This window comes from Anastrepha ludens, chromosome 3 (genome assembly GCF_028408465.1).
Source record: "Anastrepha ludens isolate Willacy chromosome 3, idAnaLude1.1, whole genome shotgun sequence".
Lineage (NCBI taxonomy): Eukaryota > Metazoa > Arthropoda > Insecta > Diptera > Tephritidae > Anastrepha > Anastrepha ludens.
Genome location: NC_071499.1, coordinates 23,348,735 through 23,365,826, shown reverse-complemented (window position 1 = coordinate 23,365,826; position 17,092 = coordinate 23,348,735).

Below are 17,092 nucleotides of genomic sequence, written 5' to 3'. Positions count from 1 at the left end.
TCCCTCTATATTCCTGTGCCCAGGAACCCTGATAAGGGAGACGTTCGAGACGTTTAAGTTCCTGCTTACAGGAGTTTACCAGAAGAGAGCTGCAATACGACTACAACAGGGCTTTGATAGGAGCTTAACTACCGGAAAAATGTTAATTAAATCCCTCCTAACAGCGATCCCTAAGCATTTTACATGCTTGCAGCATCGCGAAGACCTTTGCTTGAAAAACGCTGTTCGTTTCCGGCAGTTTAAAGGATACCGAAATGTTGGCTGATTTAGAGAAAAACCCCGCTCCCACTCCAGATTCGATCTTGGATCCGCAAGTGAAAACAGATGTACCTACATATATACGTTCCAAATCTCCCCTCTTGCCTGCTCGGAAAGATAGCCTTAGCACAACCCTCAAAACCCAGTTTGCGGATGGAGAGATCAGTGCGAAGTACAGAGAAGGAAGGGGAGATCTGCTTCAGGATACTACTATGTCCTACTGGAAGTTGTCTCCAAAGACCAATCTCCTTCAACCTAATAGCGCCCTGAGCAGCAATGAATTTAACATGAAGATCCACAGGAAGTAATTGCAGATTGACGTTGAGGGCAGCAGTGGGATATGTTCTCCAAGCACCAGTGATGCCCACACGTACAGTTCTCTGCGCTCTCTCTAGTTTAGTGGTATTGTAGCCCTTCTGAATAGCTACGCACCAAACTAGGCAACCATATGTCAAAATTGACAAACCCACTAAGTTGTACATCTACAGCACGACCTTTGGCTTGAGACTCCATTTTTTGCAGAACATAGATTTACAGGCGTAGAAGGCTATACTGGCCTTCTTAACTCGATTTTCTATGTGCAGCTTCCAGTGGAGCTTGGGATCAAGTAGTGCATCAAGATACTTGACTTCCGATGCGAGCGTGAGAAACTGATTATTTAGTCTTGTAAGCTTAAAAGGTGGAGACTTGTATTTCCAGGTGAATAGCATTAACTCCTTTTTGTCAGAATTGACTCTGAAACCGCAACTGGCAGCCCAACTACTGAGTGTAGCCAGTGCACCTCTCAAAATTTCAGTCATTATTGGGTCATTAGGGAAGGTTCCTGAGACCATTAGGTCCAAGTCATCGGCATATGCTATCACCTTTACCCCACCCCTGTTTAAGCAAGTTAAAGCTTCATCAATAGCTACTAGCCAAAGGAGAGAGATAGGAGAGAATAGAGACAGAGATAGAGATAGTTAGTCCTGTGAGAATTTTCCAGATTGTTTGGCAAATCTGTAAATATCCTCCAGTTTTAGAGAACGAGTATTACTCATTCTCACGACATGGGAACCCAAAACTCGTAGCCTTGCTCTAGCAAAGGCAAACACTCATAGAGAAAGCGCTCAGTGCTATCCGCATCCTCCAAGAACGACAGGCACATCAGGTCCTCAATGATTCCAATGGTGGTCATATGCTGACCCAATGGCTTGTGTCCTGTTATAGTACCTCCCATCAACCGAACGTCTTTCCTTCCAAGTTGTAGTAGAAAGTTTGACAGTTTTCTGTTCGAACTGGTCACAAAACACTTTGCAGTTCTGCAGCGTTCTAGACCAGACCATCGCACTTTTATGTATAACTAAACTGCACATATAATCGCTGATCCAATTCATAATTTCTGCGGAACTGATTCCGATTATTGGGCTGGTCCCTGTGGGGGAACCGTTGATCTACGGTTGGCCAATTCATCGGTAATCTCGTTCCATTTAACACCTCTGTGTCCTGGAACCCACATAAGTACAAGCCCGTTCTGTTTTGTGACAGAATTAAGCTTCTTCTTACATTTTTGAACAATCTTCAAGGTTTGCCTCGTGTTCTCCAGGGCCTTCATTACAGCCTGACTATCACTGAAAACTCCCATCTGTTTCCCGCTCCATCTTCTCTCGATTATCTATGTAGTTGCCTACTTTCAAGATGGCAAAAGTTTTCGTTTGGAAAATAGTTTCCAATTCCCCCATACTTATTATTACTACCGCTTAAGAACCACCCGGCTCCAGGCCTTATTTCATTCTTGAACCCATTGGTAAAGAAAATATCCATCAAACCTCCCTGAATGCATCATGGATTGCTCCATTGCGTGAGCAATGATTTTATATTAGTCTTAGAAGAAAATAATTTACTTCTATACAGATCAGGTTTTAATATATAAAATTTGAAGCTGGGTTCAGAAAATCCATCCTTCGAAATTTTTGCATTCGTACTTCAGAAGCAACTTGACTTTGTAAGTATGTGAGAAGGTGCGACTGCATGTTAAAAAGCTAAATACATCTTATTATTATAAAGGGTGGTTAAATTTCAAGGGCCGATGTTTAATGTGAACCACACCTAAACGTCAACGACACCGCTGGACTTCTTTCTCTGGGGTTATTTGAAAGAAAAGGTGTACGTCGATAAGCCAGCAACAATTCAAGAGTTAAAGGATGCGATAATTCGGTACATTAACGGCATAGAACCTGAATTATGCCTCAGCGTCATCGAAAATTTGGACCATCGGATGGAGGTGTGCCGCCGAGGCCGCAGCGACCATTTGGCCAATATTTTATTTCATACGTAATTGAGCCATACCAATATTATCATAATAAAGAGAAATAACAAACATTTGCTAAAAGAATTATATTTTATTCAAAATCAACACCGGCCCTTAAAATTTAACCACCCTATATATATTATAGAATCGCTGTTACTATATACCTGATTGGGAGCTTCTGATGAATTTGTGTACCTCTTCAGACTGTTTTTTCCATATTACCAAAGGATTTAGAGCCCCATCATTGAGCCTTCGCTTTATGTTTTAGAGTTTCATCACCCAATTCGTTTATTGTTTCTACTTCCCAGTTTCCTGAAATGATAACGAAGATTGCAGTGCCCAGTTCAGTACCCAGTAAAAGTTCGTTCTCTCTATCCAGGTTTAGGAAAATCTGTTTAGCCTGCCTCTCGCTTGGACACTCCACTAAGTGTCATATGAATTCCTTATTCTCCCAGGTTTTGATAAAGCCTTTTGTGTGAACTTTAGCGAGCCCACATAAAGGTTTTGGTCCACGGAATTTTGAAGTAGCGCCTTACTTCGATATGCAGTCCGCCTCCTCATTACCAACATAACTTTCATGCCATGGTACCCAACTCAACAAAATAGTGTTCTTTGTACGGATATTGACGGTAGTGAAGCATTCCCCAAAGAGTTTGGATGTTGTTATTTGAGATTCAATGGCACATAAGATTGAGTGAATGTCTGACAAAATGCGGATGCGCTTTGAAGTTGAGCCTGTCAGGAGAGACTATCGGAAAACCGTGCATGGGTATTGATCTTCTAAAGTTTGGTCCAAAAACATGAGCACAAGTTCTGCTACAAAGAATATATTTTTATCAGAATTTATTTGTATGAAAGAATTCATTTTTAAGCATAAAATTACCTTTAAATCACTTTGTAGGGTGGATTGTATATTACATCGTGCGATACACGAGTATGTAGCTCACAACAAAAAAAGCACTTTCTAAAAGTAACAAAAAATATTTTTCAACAATCACTACCTTTTTTTTGTGTGGTTTTTCATACCCGCCAATGTACGAACACATGCAAGAATTCAAGACTGAAACACGTGTTGCCAACAAAAAACTTGATTACTTTTAAAATATTGATCAAGGAAAGAGATTAACGGGCTAAACGTATCAACAAAACTCATTTTTATAATTAAATTCGAACAATTAAATATCTATTCCAAATGCAAAACTGTACCAAATGAGATTTCAACAGGGTGACTCGCTAGAAAAGTTTGTACGAGCCGCCGAACTTAAGGTAGTAGTCTGGTAACTTACACGTTTTTTGAGGCCATGTTTGGGAAATTTTTTGGAAGGGAAAATAAAATTCAATCGGTTTGATTTTCTGATATGTTATTAAAGGTATCAGAAGGTGTACAAAAAAAATTTTTTTTTTTTAAATTAGATACTATTTTTGTACACTGCAACAAGCGGCAAAAAAAGAGGTACAGTGGCTGACCGGCGTGATTTCGTCACTTGTGGTCATCTGAAACAGAAAAAACAAATTGCTTATTAATCAGTGTGCTTGTCGTTCTGGCGGGTAGTAAGATCAAATGATTTAGACAAAAAATAACAAAATGGCGGGCTTCGTAAGAAAATTGCCTTTTTTTAAAGTGGAAATCGGACTAAAAAATGGAAAGTTGGGGACGAAATAAATTAAATCTACTACCCGCCAGAACTATTGATGTGTAGAAAAACATATCTAAATTTCAGCTCAATCCGTTAGATAGAAAATTTGTTTTCACGACGGCCATCCGGAAAAACGTTGTTTTGCGAAAAACGCGTTTAAAGTTTTAGCGGCTGAGCGCGCGCAAGTACGTGCCACTCTCATGTATGTGCTATAATTTCGTCAATATTTCGAATTTCAGTCTAAAATTTGTCAGTATATTACCAATATATCGCACTTTCAAAATATGTAAAAAACCGAAATTCGAAATTTTCAAAATAAGTTACCAGACTAAAATTGCTAGCGTACGCCGATGATATTAACATCAACGGCCTTAATAACCGCGCAGTTAGTTCTGCCTTTTCTTAGCTAGAAACAGAAGCAAGCAAAGCACAAATTGGATGGTGAAGAAGGACACCGGAAGATTTTTGAACCTTTGCATATTGGCGATGGCGAGTATCGTAGGAAATGGTACAATGAGCCCTACGAGCTTTAGGGCGGTCTAGATTTATTGCAGCGAATAAAGATGCATAGCTTCGCTGGTTATGCCATTTTGTTCGAATGAATACACACGCTCTCTGGCTCTGAAAATATTCAGTATTCGATGCGGTACCAGCTGGTGGTAGCAGGGGAAGAGGAAGGCCTCCTCTGCGTTAGAACGATCAAGTGGAGAAGGACTTGCCTTCACTTGGTGTGTTCAACTGACGACCAAAATCGTGTAAGCGGTTGTCGCGCCAATCAAGAAGAATACTTAACTGTAAGCGTACGTACTTGGTTGCTTGGTAACAATTATGCCCTGTTAATCTTAACGAGAGAGCAGTTACAAATTTGTTAAGGAACGCAAAAAGCACTTTTCCAGCAAAAAGTTGTCAGTCGGTGTATTCACAAAATATTTCATTATTTAAGTGTAAAATGCTCATGCTTCCCGGGTTTTTATTAGTACCACACTGTTTTGGCCGGAAGATCAAATAATAGTTATTAAAATGTATTAGAAATAATTAATTACATTTTGAAATACTTTTTGCGGAAAAACAAAACCATTATTTTCTCGGTAGATGGCCGGATGGACAATTTAAAGTTTTTGCTCGTTGGCAAGGTGACATTTCACTATCAAAAAAATATTTTGCTGCTTCTTGTTTGTTTCATTCAGAAGGAGAAAATGTTGCAGTTTTTCTTGAAAAAGGCGAAAACGCAAGCCAGGCCGCTGAAATTGTGAATGGTATTTATAGCGGCGATACTGTAATAGCGAATTACGTGTAATTTTGGTTTCGTCGATTCCGTTCAGGCATTTTTTATATTAAAGAAGCACCTCGCACAGGCAGGCCCGTCGTCGAAAATGTCGTTAAAATCACAGAAATAATCGAGGTTGACCCACATTTTAGTAGTCGCAGCATCGCCCAGGATCTAAAGTTCAACCATAAAATAGTTTTAAACCTTTTGCGGTAAATTTTTACGCAAAAATAATGGATTCCTTTTTCCCCAAACTAATATTTTGTTGTTGACATTCATGTTTTTTTAATGAATATATAAAATTATTTAGTTTCACCACTTTCTGTTTTTGTTGACAAATGCAACAGAGCTTGACACTTTTCATGAACTTGCCAGAAGAATTACTTCGTACTCACTTCTGACTAGGAAGAGTTGCTCAGTTCCTCTCTCAAAACTGTTCTCAAGTACAGGTTGTTTGAGTAAAGGAAAGATTTCCTATAAATTCTGAACTCATCTCGTAAACCGAACACTTCGAGGTACAAAATAAGTATTTTTTGTTGCATTAAGCAATAAATTCACGGCACCCAATCATGTTTTGCATGTTGTTGACTGCGTTAATTTTTTTCTTGGTGGATGAGGTAGGGTTCAAAATGCTTTCGCACTTACAGCAACCGTCATCTACTACGTTGAGTGGGGTGATCACAAAAACAACCCCTACTTTCCTTCTGGCGAGACACTCTTCCCGGGACTACTAACTACATTACTTCGGGAGGGCCCATAACGGCATCCATAAAAGACCAATTCTATTCCCCCACGTCTAGGTCAACCGTATTTGTAGCCAGCTTTCATGCTATAGGCTCATCTTCTTGTGTCTCTATCTGTGCGGCTTCGCTTTGTTGCACTGTGTCGAGGTCTATCTTTTTTCCATAGTACGTCTTCGATATATCCCTTTACCGCTTTCCAGCTGTTCTCGCGTGCGATTATTTTGTTGAGTATGCTGCTCAGCGCAATGTCGCCAGTCTGCTTCCTCAGAGCATCTCTTTCCGCGAGCCAGCTGACGCAACCAAAAAACGTGTGTTCAGTGTCATCGCTCAACGCTTTGCAGTATATGCACTTGGAATCGCTTACCTTGCCAAGGCGGTATAGGTATCTCCGGAAGTATCCGTGGGTCGAAAGGAACTAAATTAAGAAGTACATCACTTCCCTGAAGTTACTTTGGACCCATTTGCCTAATGATGGAATGAGTTTTGCCGTCCATCTGTCACTCGGTTAAGTGTCCCATCGGCTTTGCCACCGCGACAGGGTTTGGCATCTCCGTTCCTCGACGCTAATGATGACGTACTTCTTCTTGGAATTCACCTCATCTATTCGTTCCCGGGCCATGAGGTCGACGTGTATCTCCAAGCTGATCACAAAGACTGCCGTGTCAGACACAGTGCAGTAGGCTGAAGCAGCTTTGAGTTCCGCTGTTCGGTGCACAGCCCCCAGTGCTTTGCGCTTGGCTTTGCAGTTTAGCGAATCTCTACATACTTCGCTGCTCTGTGTTGGCCCACCGACGTTTGCCATTAATGTGCTTAGCATTCCTGTGACCTTTGCTGATTTGGTAGCCGCATGTCGTATCTGGGCCCAGAAAGTAACCCTGCAGTCAAGTTGAATTTCAAGTTGTATTTCACTACTTTTTTGATCACTAGGGACTTATCGCCTATTTGCCTGCTGACCTCGAGTGATATGTGATCTCATGTCAGCAGGATGACTTCGGGCTTATGTTTGGCGAGTTCCAGGCATAGTCCTCAAGCCATATTTGTATCCTTATCACAGCTTGGTCCAGCTTCCTCCTAGCGTCTTCAGTGTCCTCGACTGTTATCTATGGATCTATCTGGATATCACTATTGACAGCGTTAATAGTGCTTTAGAATTGCAAGATTACCCGAGTTGGTGCCGACTTTCGGTAATAAAATTTCCGATTAAAAACTTTCTGATAACGTGTAGGCTAGACCTGCAAGCAATAAATTTGCCAATATATTAAGTTTTTCCAATTGACGTCTTTCGGAATGTGTTTACAACATAACTGAGATTGGGTTGGTGATATACGAAAAAAATCAACCAATGACACTTCGTTGCCGTCTGAACAACGACTGATTGGACGAGTGTGTGAATACATGCAAAATGATTGTGCCGAATTCGGCTGCCAATTGTCCCAAATGAAGGGGCAGCCGAAGTTCCCCTCCCCATTTTTTTGTTTCACCATAGTTAAAAAGCAAACCTGGTAAATCTATCATCCTTGCACAGCCTATTGATTCCGGAAATGGGGAAAAAATTGCTTATATATCAATTTATCGCTCAGTACTGTAGGTACTTTGAGAATTCTGAGTAAAACACAAATAAAAAACGAAAAAAAATTCAAGATAATTGATAACCAATGGCAATAAAGAGTGTGTCAATAGCGAAAATGATCTATTTAATTTATTTACAACCAACTATTAACATATCTGACGCGAATTTTATTACCCTGGCAAATTTGTTTACAAAATCAAAGTAAAATTTATAATAGCGCCAACGAAGCCTTATCAATTACACATAAATTACACCACATCTAAGTAAACGCAACCATACAATACATTCTGTCAAAAAAATATCGGGAGTTATTCATTTAGAAAGCTTGCGTTACACATACAGTGACCGACAAAAGTTTACATACACCCCGCATTTCCAATGGATTGAAAGTTCAAAAACTTTACTGAAAAAAGTGTTTACACAATTTTATTTGAAAGGTTTTTCTAATCTTTATAAACTTAAAAAAATCCATAAAAAAACCTAAAACCAACGTTGCCAAAAGTCTACATACAGTGCACAAATATCTTACTCCAGTGAGAAAAACTTCACTTAACTCTAAGTAATATTGCTTCTTAGTATTTAGTTGGTCCACCATTAACATCAATTACAGCTTGAAACCGTCGCACATACCGGTATTTTGATAATCTAGGCGGCCAAAACTATTTTAACGTTTTTTATAGTCTTAAATACTTTTATTCATCATCATTTAGACAATGGACTTTTTTTATTGAACTATTATATTATTAACCCTTAAATGACCGTGGTATCTTTAAAGATACAACCATTTTTTACTAGAATAAATAGAAAATGAACTTTTTTTTGGGTATTTATAGGTTAAATTATATAAAATAGACATCATTATTAATGTTTTAATTATTTATTATCAAATGCCAAGTCTCACAGAAGGTGTCAAATAAAATACATTATTTGAACCAAAAAAAAATATTTAATTCAATCAATAATCTTACGTCAATAAGAACTAAAGCAAAATGAAACAAATTAAAGGAAAAAATTAAAAATTTTCATTATCTGATGAATCAGATTCGTTAGGTTGGGCCGGAATGAGTAAACTTAACGTTTCCGGTAAATATGATTTTAATTTTCCTCTTTTCACATTTCTAGTGCTGCTAAATAAAGGGTCTGAACTTAAAACAAGTCGATTAAAAATGTAAAATAAAAAAATTTCTTGCTAAGTCTTGGCGGTAAGTTCTAAAATGTTTATTCCTTGCTTCTGCAGCTTCCTCCGAAAGTTGCCCAATAGGCACCAATGCATTTTTTATGATTAATGCCCCATGCACAAGTATTTTGTGCATTGTCGGTGTCATCGGGTGCCATGGGTATAATTCAACGTACAACTGAGCTGTGTCAAATGCATATTTATCATACTTCTCCGAGTCCACTTTATGTCCGCATGAAATTGTCTCCAATATGACTTTTAACCGATAAATGAGATTATAGTTGATTCCGGTTATTTCAGCAGCTAACTTTGGATCTTCGAAAAATCTCTTGCTTGTGTTACCATCATTCGTGTTTCCAAAGTTAGCTTTTGGCATATCAACAAGCAACCCAGTCTCGTTACGGAATCTCCGTTGGATTTCAAGTTTCCTGTCTTTCTCGAGCGTTTTTCCCGCTTCTGTCTTTCTTTCTCTGTGTTTTCGAACAGGCAACTTGTAGGCAAGATGGAGTATACTCTCAAAGAGTCTTATCCTGGCGTGCAAAACAGATAAACCAAACTCAAGGCATTCGTGGTTAATATCGTGCTTTAAATGCAGCTGATTAAAATGTTTGGATGTAGCGCCACAAATATAGCACTTATTGGTAGAAGTTGTGCCAGAAGCAGCGTTGCACACTTTGCCATCTACCATTGTCAGGACGAACACGTGACTGACCTTAAAGGTTAAACTATTTAATTCTAAATCCGTAGCTGACAGCGATTTCAAAGATTCAGTTACGGAGTCAATGTCCTCTTTAGTTATGTCCACACTTTCTTTCACAAACCGGAACCTCAAATGACGACAAAAACAAGCTGAAGAGGGCGTTGGATTTTCCCAAACGACTTTATCACTTTTTCCACAGACTAACCTTAATGGAGGCTGGCGAAAATCCTCCACTGAACCCTCCCCGAGGGTGCCAGCTGGTAATAAGTACCACAGTTTTCCTATTTTCAGGAGGTACTTAGCTAAGTTAAGGGTACTATGGGTAGGGTTCGATACTCCTCAATAGTACAGCACTACTCAAAGTACCTTCAACGTGGTCGGGGGTGAAGGGCTGGATTAAGGTGTGATGCGACCCGTGCCGAGAATCTGTCAGGCTTGGGGCCCTTCTATAAAATAACCAAGTCTCGAACGGAGCTTACGGATAACTGGCGCCCTCCGTAATAATTAGCCTTACCCGTGTAGTTCGGAGCTATGCACGGGCGGACATCCTTTCTCCGACACTCGTGGGTCCAAAATGCAAAGAGATCATAAAAACATAAATAAAAAAAAGGAGATCGGTCCTCCTTCTAATAGACCGACAGGAACAAACAGTTCCGCAACAAGAGCAACGGTCGCACCGAGCTCAAAGAAAACGCCATCCATCGGCTTAATAAGTCGATCCAAACATACAACGACAGCCTCAGCGAAAGCGAGGACAGCTGACACGCACTCAGAACTGGACACAGGTCCAAGTACAAGTAGGGGGGCACTAGCCCGGCAGTCAACTGCGATTCAGCCCCCAAAAACGGTCCCGACCGGAAGCAATGCTACTGCTAGCTCCGGTACCGAAGGATGGCCGCTTGTGAGGGTGGTAGACCCAGCGAAAGCGAGCTACCAGGATCGCAGAAACGCGGCTAGGCTCCTAAGGAGGGTGCACGAAACTCACCCAAAGGAAGGTGAAATGACACAGGAGTTGAAAGAGGCGATTGATAGAGCGAAAGCGATCAACCCTGACTTCAAACCAACACAATCGGCTCCGAAACGACAGCGGTCCTCGGAGGAAAATAAGCCAAACGCAAAAAGGCACAAATCAATGGGCGTGACGCCCAGAAGATCATTTGCGGAGGTTGCAAAAGACCGCCTGATCATAGGAGTCCTAGACGAGAACCACCCAGAAGGTATGATCCCCAGGGCCCAGTGGAAATGGATCGAGGCCGAGCTAACGAAAGTGGCACTGAAAGTTATTCTGGAGAACCCCGGTCCCCCGCCTGCGTGCGAAGACTTAGGCTGGCACCAAGGCCAGATAAAAATTATAGCTTGCGACGATGAGAGATCGGTTCAACTGTATAAAGAGGCCATCTCCAAAGTCGGCGAAGTGTACCCAAATGCCAAGCTAGTGGTGGTGGACAGGAAGGATATTCCGTCCAGGCCGCGAGCAAGGGTTTGGTTACCTTCAACCGTCGAAGACCCGGAAGAGATTATGAAGCTCATTCGGGTCTGCAATCCGGACATCCCAACGCAGGAATGGAGGTATGTCAAAACTCTCACCAACAAAAATAGCGCGGAAGAATCGAAAGAGCAGAAGCGCGCCACCATGCAGGCTCTCCTGCTCCTCACAGAGAATTCAATCGAACCATTAGCGAAATGCGATGGGCATCTGAGATACGGTTTTGTAAAGGTGAAGCTTCACATTTACAAAACAGACACAGATGCAATGGAGTTCCTCGCCACTAAGGAAGGTGAAAAGCACATGGGCGAAGTAGAACCCATGAGCGAAACCGAGCCAATGGGCGAAGACGACCGGCCCACCGAAGAAGAATACGCCTCTTCAGGCTCAGAAATGGGCTTAGGGAGGCTGTACTTCGAACGGGAGGGTAAGTACCACACACAACAGCGTAAGTATTCCGAAAGGGAACTTTTATGCGAAAGCAAAGAAGACCCAGACATAACGCTAACAGCTGATGTATCTTCTACAGATAAACCTTCATCACTGTAAAGAAGCCTGCCTTGCCCTCCTGGAGCGTCTGGCAGAAGATCAGCCGGACGTAGTCCTCATCCAGGAACCCTGGGTACGGAATGGCGAAATCTGTGGTCTGAGGACATCAGGGTATAAAGAATACAAGACCAATGGTGAAGGTACTAAAAGAGCATGCATAATGGCAAAAGCACATCTTAATATATTTATGATTCAAAATTTCAGTAACGCAGATACTACGACGGTTAGCTGGGAAGTGAGCGGAAGCAACATCTGGCTAACCTCGTTCTACTTTGCCGGAGACGACACAGGTCCACTGCCGTCGCCGCTAATAAGAAGCCTTGTGGAAGACTGCAAAGCACACAACCGCAAACTAGCCCTAGGAGGTGATGCCAATGCCCACCATACCGTATGGGGGAGCTCGGATACAAACGAACGAGGTGAGTCTCTCTTTAATTATATTATATGTAGTAAGCTTTTAGTGTGTAACAAAGGCAACGAACCTACATCTATTACGCGCAATAGACAAGAAGTTCTTGATATTACGCTAGTTTGTCAAACCCTCTACGAAAAGATGACGCAGTGGAGGGTTCTGAATGAACACTCTTACTCCGATCGTCGTTACATAGAAATAAAATTTGGGGGAAAAAACTCACGGGCCCCCCCCGCCAGCAGGAACTTGAAAAAGACCAACTGGCATATATATAAACGGGAACTTAAGAAAAGACTTCCAAACTCCCAAAATATTACTATTGAAGACAGAGAATCATTGAACGAACACGTACAAATCCTTACGGAGGTCTGTAGAACTGCGCTAAACAAGGCTTGCCCCTTAATTAAGTATAAGGGGAAGAAAAAGCCGCCCTGGTGGTCAGAAGACCTGTCTACACTAAGAAACGACAGCAGAAGACAGTTTAATAGAGCGAAAGCGACACGAGAGAGTAAAGACTGGGACTGCTACTACACTAAGCTAAAAATTTACAAAAAAGAAGTTAGGAAAGCGAAAAGGTCTGGTTGGAGAACGTTCTGTGGAGAAATCGAAGGAACCACAGAGGCCTCCAGACTGCGTAAAATCCTTTCAAAAAAAACACTATACCACCGGATACCTCCAAAAACCGGACAGGAGTTGGACTACTTCGAGTGACGAAACTCTGAAGTTGCTAGTGGACACACACTTTCCCAGCAACGAATCATCTAACGTGTTAATCAACAATGGTACAGAAAGACCAAACTCTGACATTGAAGAAATAATCACTGAATCTAGGATAACCTGGGCAGTGAACACGTTCAAACCATTTAAATCACCGGGCCCAAATGGATTATTCCCGGCCCAAATACAACATTCACTAAACTACATCATGGAGTGGTTGACGGTCATATTTAAGGCCGCTCTAAAACTGAAAAGTGTCCCATCAACATGGAAAGAGGTAAAAGTGGTATTTATCCCTAAAGCGGGAAAAAGTTCACACACGACACCTAAGGATTTCAGGCCAATAAGCCTATCCTCCTTTCTGCTAAAAACATTAGAAAGAATTTTAGAAGAGCATATTAGGGCTAACATCAGCCCTTATAAGCTCAGCATCTCACAACATGCGTACTGTAAAGGGAAATCAACCGAAACAGCACTTAACTCACTTGTTACAGAAATCGAGAAGTCAATGTATAATAAAGAATTCACACTGGTAGCCTTCCTAGATATCGAGGGCGCATTCAACAACATCCTACCGGATACCATAATAAAGGCACTGACGGACTTCGGGATCTCTGGCGCTCTGGTTGAGTTCATGAAAAACATGCTCTTGAGCAGATTGGTGATCGCAACCCTAGGGGACTCAGAGATCAAGAAAAAAGTTAGCAGAGGAACACCTCAAGGCGGTGTGCTGTCCCCTCTCCTATGGGTGCTGGCACTAAACTCATTGCTAAAGAGCCTAGAGGAGAGAGGACAACACGTTGTAGCCTATGCGGACGATGTTGCATTGGTAGTAAGGGGGAAATTCCCCAATACACTCATAGAAGTCATGCAGGATTTACTAAACATGGTTGAAAACTGGTCAAAAGCAAATGGGCTAAGCGTCAACCCCAATAAAACTGAACTCATCCTATTTACCAGGAAACACAAAATTCCAAATATAACTCCTCCGACTCTAGGTGGAACGGCACTGTCATTTAGTGATGAGGCCCGCTACCTAGGTCTAATACTAGACCGAAAGCTAACATGGAAGGCAAATGTCGAAGATAGAGTAAAAAGGGCGACAATAGCACTATACTCTTGTAAACAGCTAATAGGACTAAGTTGGGGTCTCTCCCCATCTATCGTATACTGGCTTTACACGGCAATTGTCAGACCAATCCTAACATACGGCATATTAGTATGGTGGCTAGCTTTAGATAAATTGTACGTCAAAACAACCATGGCACACGTACAAAGAATGGCCAGTCTTTGCATCTGCGGGGCCCTCAGAACCACACCCACAGATGCACTAAATATTATTCTTAACATTTTACCAATAGAGCAGTACGGTAAGCAAACAGCTGCCAAAGCAACTCTCAGACTAAGAGAAATCGGCCTACTCAGAACGTACCAAAGAGGGCACTCCTCAATTTTAGAACAATTCCCCTGCATTCCCAGCACAACGGATTTCTGTAGGACCAAGGACATCAATTTCGATAAATCCTTTGTCACAGTATTCCCTTCCAAAGAGGAATGGGATAACGGGCTCATTGTCAAGATAAATGACTTAAACATCTTCACAGATGGCTCAAAACTAGACAACCAAGTAGGCGGAGGGGTCTACTCCGACAAACTCGGAGTATGCCAATCATTTCGCTTGCCTGATCATTGCAGTGTATTTCAGGCGGAAGTCACTGCCATAAAAGAGGGACTTAAAGAGATAAAAACGAGAGTATTATCCGCAAATGAAGTCTTCATTTACTCGGACAGTCAAGCAGCAATAAAAGCGCTGGAATCAAAAACACACTCGTCAAAAACAGTTCTAGAATGTTTTAAACTGCTAGATGACGTATCTAAGTGCTACAAGGTGCACCTTATCTGGGTACCAGGCCACAGAAACATTGCAGGAAATTGTAAGGCGGATGAACTTGCAAGAACCGGTACAACGCTCGGTCTCGAACCGGATAAGGCGCTGATACCCATGCCCATAGCCACTTGTAAATTACTTATAGACAGGGAAACCATCAAAAAGTTAAATACAATCTCGCAAAACCTCACAACATGCGAACTAAGCAGACAGACATGGCCGAACTGGAACAGCGGTCGATCGAAGATCTTGCTACGATTCAACAGAGAATCTATAAGAAAAATGATAGGTGTTTTAACTGGTCATTGCTTAATAGGCAGCCACGCTAGAAGGTTAGGACTCCCTTACTTCGATTTCTGTAGAAGCTGTCTTAATACAGAAGAAGAGGAAACAGTCAGACACCTTTTATATGAGTGTGAAAGCCTAGCTATGAGAAGGCTGCGCACTCTCGATACAGCATTTCTAACCGATGTAGCGGACATAGCCCATCTAAAACTAACGAAGCTCTGCTCGTTTATTAAAGCAACCGGATGGTTTGAAAAGGAACACGTAGAGTAAGGATAAGCTCCAGTGGTATCACAATGGACCTGCCGAAGGTCTAAGTGTGTCTTGCGACAACCACCCTACCTACCTACCTACCTAACCTTAATGGAACAAAACAGATTTGGAAGATATTTGAATCACAATCAGTATCACTTTCTTGTTTTTGTTTAAGCTGTGACTGCTGTGGCGCCGAGGTGACTAAATTTGTTAACTCTGCAGAAGTTTTATTGTTCCAAGCGTCTATTAGTCGTTCTTTGAGTACTGAAGCGCTTGAAATCGGATTTTTTTCTAATTTTTCGATCTAAAATTTCCCAGACATGTTAAATAATATTCAAATCTGGGCTTTGCGGTGGTGTATTTAATTACCTTGGAGCATGGTAAAGCAGCCAAGCCTTCACACTGTGTGTTGTGTGGACCAAGCTCCAAATCATCCACCGAAGATTTCAGACTGACTTCCAATAGTGATTCGTATTTATAACGATCCATATTACCTTCAATAAATACTAATTTTCTCACTCCAGATGCAGCAACAGCTCCCCAAACCATTACATTTTTTCCAAAAATCCATCCCCTTTTCCCTGTGAGCTTTGGCGAACACCAGGCGAAGTTTACGGTTTATTTTCAGAAATAAGAGGCTTTTTTCGTGGTGTTCTACTATGAAAGCCGTTTTTGTTCAGAGCTCTTTGAATTGTGCTTGGATGAACACACTTGTTGGATGAGCTTGTTATATCCTCGGCCAATTTCGGAGCAGAAACTTCTGGATTTTTGTCCACTTCTTTTAGAATCAAGCTGACGTCTCTGCGAGATAGTTTGCTCGGGCGGCCACTGCGCGGCTTGTTTTCGGTGGAACCACTATTTTTAAAGTTTTTTACAATGCTCTGGACCGTTGCACGACTTCAGTTTAAGATTTTTGAAATTTCGCCATATATTAGCTGTGCTGAGTAACTAAATTGACAACGTACGTTGTACAAGTATGCCTAAATTTTTTTTGCTGGAATGTTGGTCCAACTGCCCGCTATAGTGTCGCAGAGTTTGAGCGACCTATCGATTGGCTTGTTTTTGGCATTTCATTATATGAGTCAACCACAAGTGTGCTCTGCGATTTTCAATATGAATAAAAATATCGAACAAAGAATTTGTCTTAAATTTTGTGTTTTGAACGAGATTTCGCGTGCCGAATTGTTGAATATGGTCCAGAAAGCAAATGGCGAGTGTGCTTTATCAAAAACATGGGTCTATGAGTGGTATAAGGCTTTTGCAGAAGGCTGAGGACCGAGAAGTCGTGAAATATTTGCCCCGACCTGGTCGCCCATCAACGTGCAGTCTTTTCGAGAGATCGTAAGTGCGAATTGAGTCAGTTTTTTGTCGTTAGTTCTACACATAACTTTTGCTGTTTTGCATGTCCACCTAGCTTCCACTCGCCTTTTCATGTAGTCGTCCATTTCGTTGTATATAGTATTTAGCGGTTTTTGTATATCGTTCTCTTGTTCAAATGGTAGTCTAACAGCACTTTTTGCTATCTCATCTACGATTTCGCTCCCCATAATGACTTTGTGACCCAATATATATGCAGCCTACCGTTTGCGGCTAGCCTTTCTATGGCCTCCCTGCTCTATTGAACATTTTTGGACTTAATACAATATGAGCTTATTGCTTTTATTGCTGCTTGACTGATGAGTTCTTTCTTGCTCTTGTGTAGGCTAGCTCCGTGGTCTGGCAGCTTGATGGGCTGCCTTATCCCTAGCTTTGAGCAGTAAATGCCCGCTCCCACTCCGTTTAAAGTTTTAGAGCCGTCTGTATAGATCTGAAAAGTCCTATGGCCAGGCTTCATGCCATTGTGCCATCCCTCCTCTTCAAT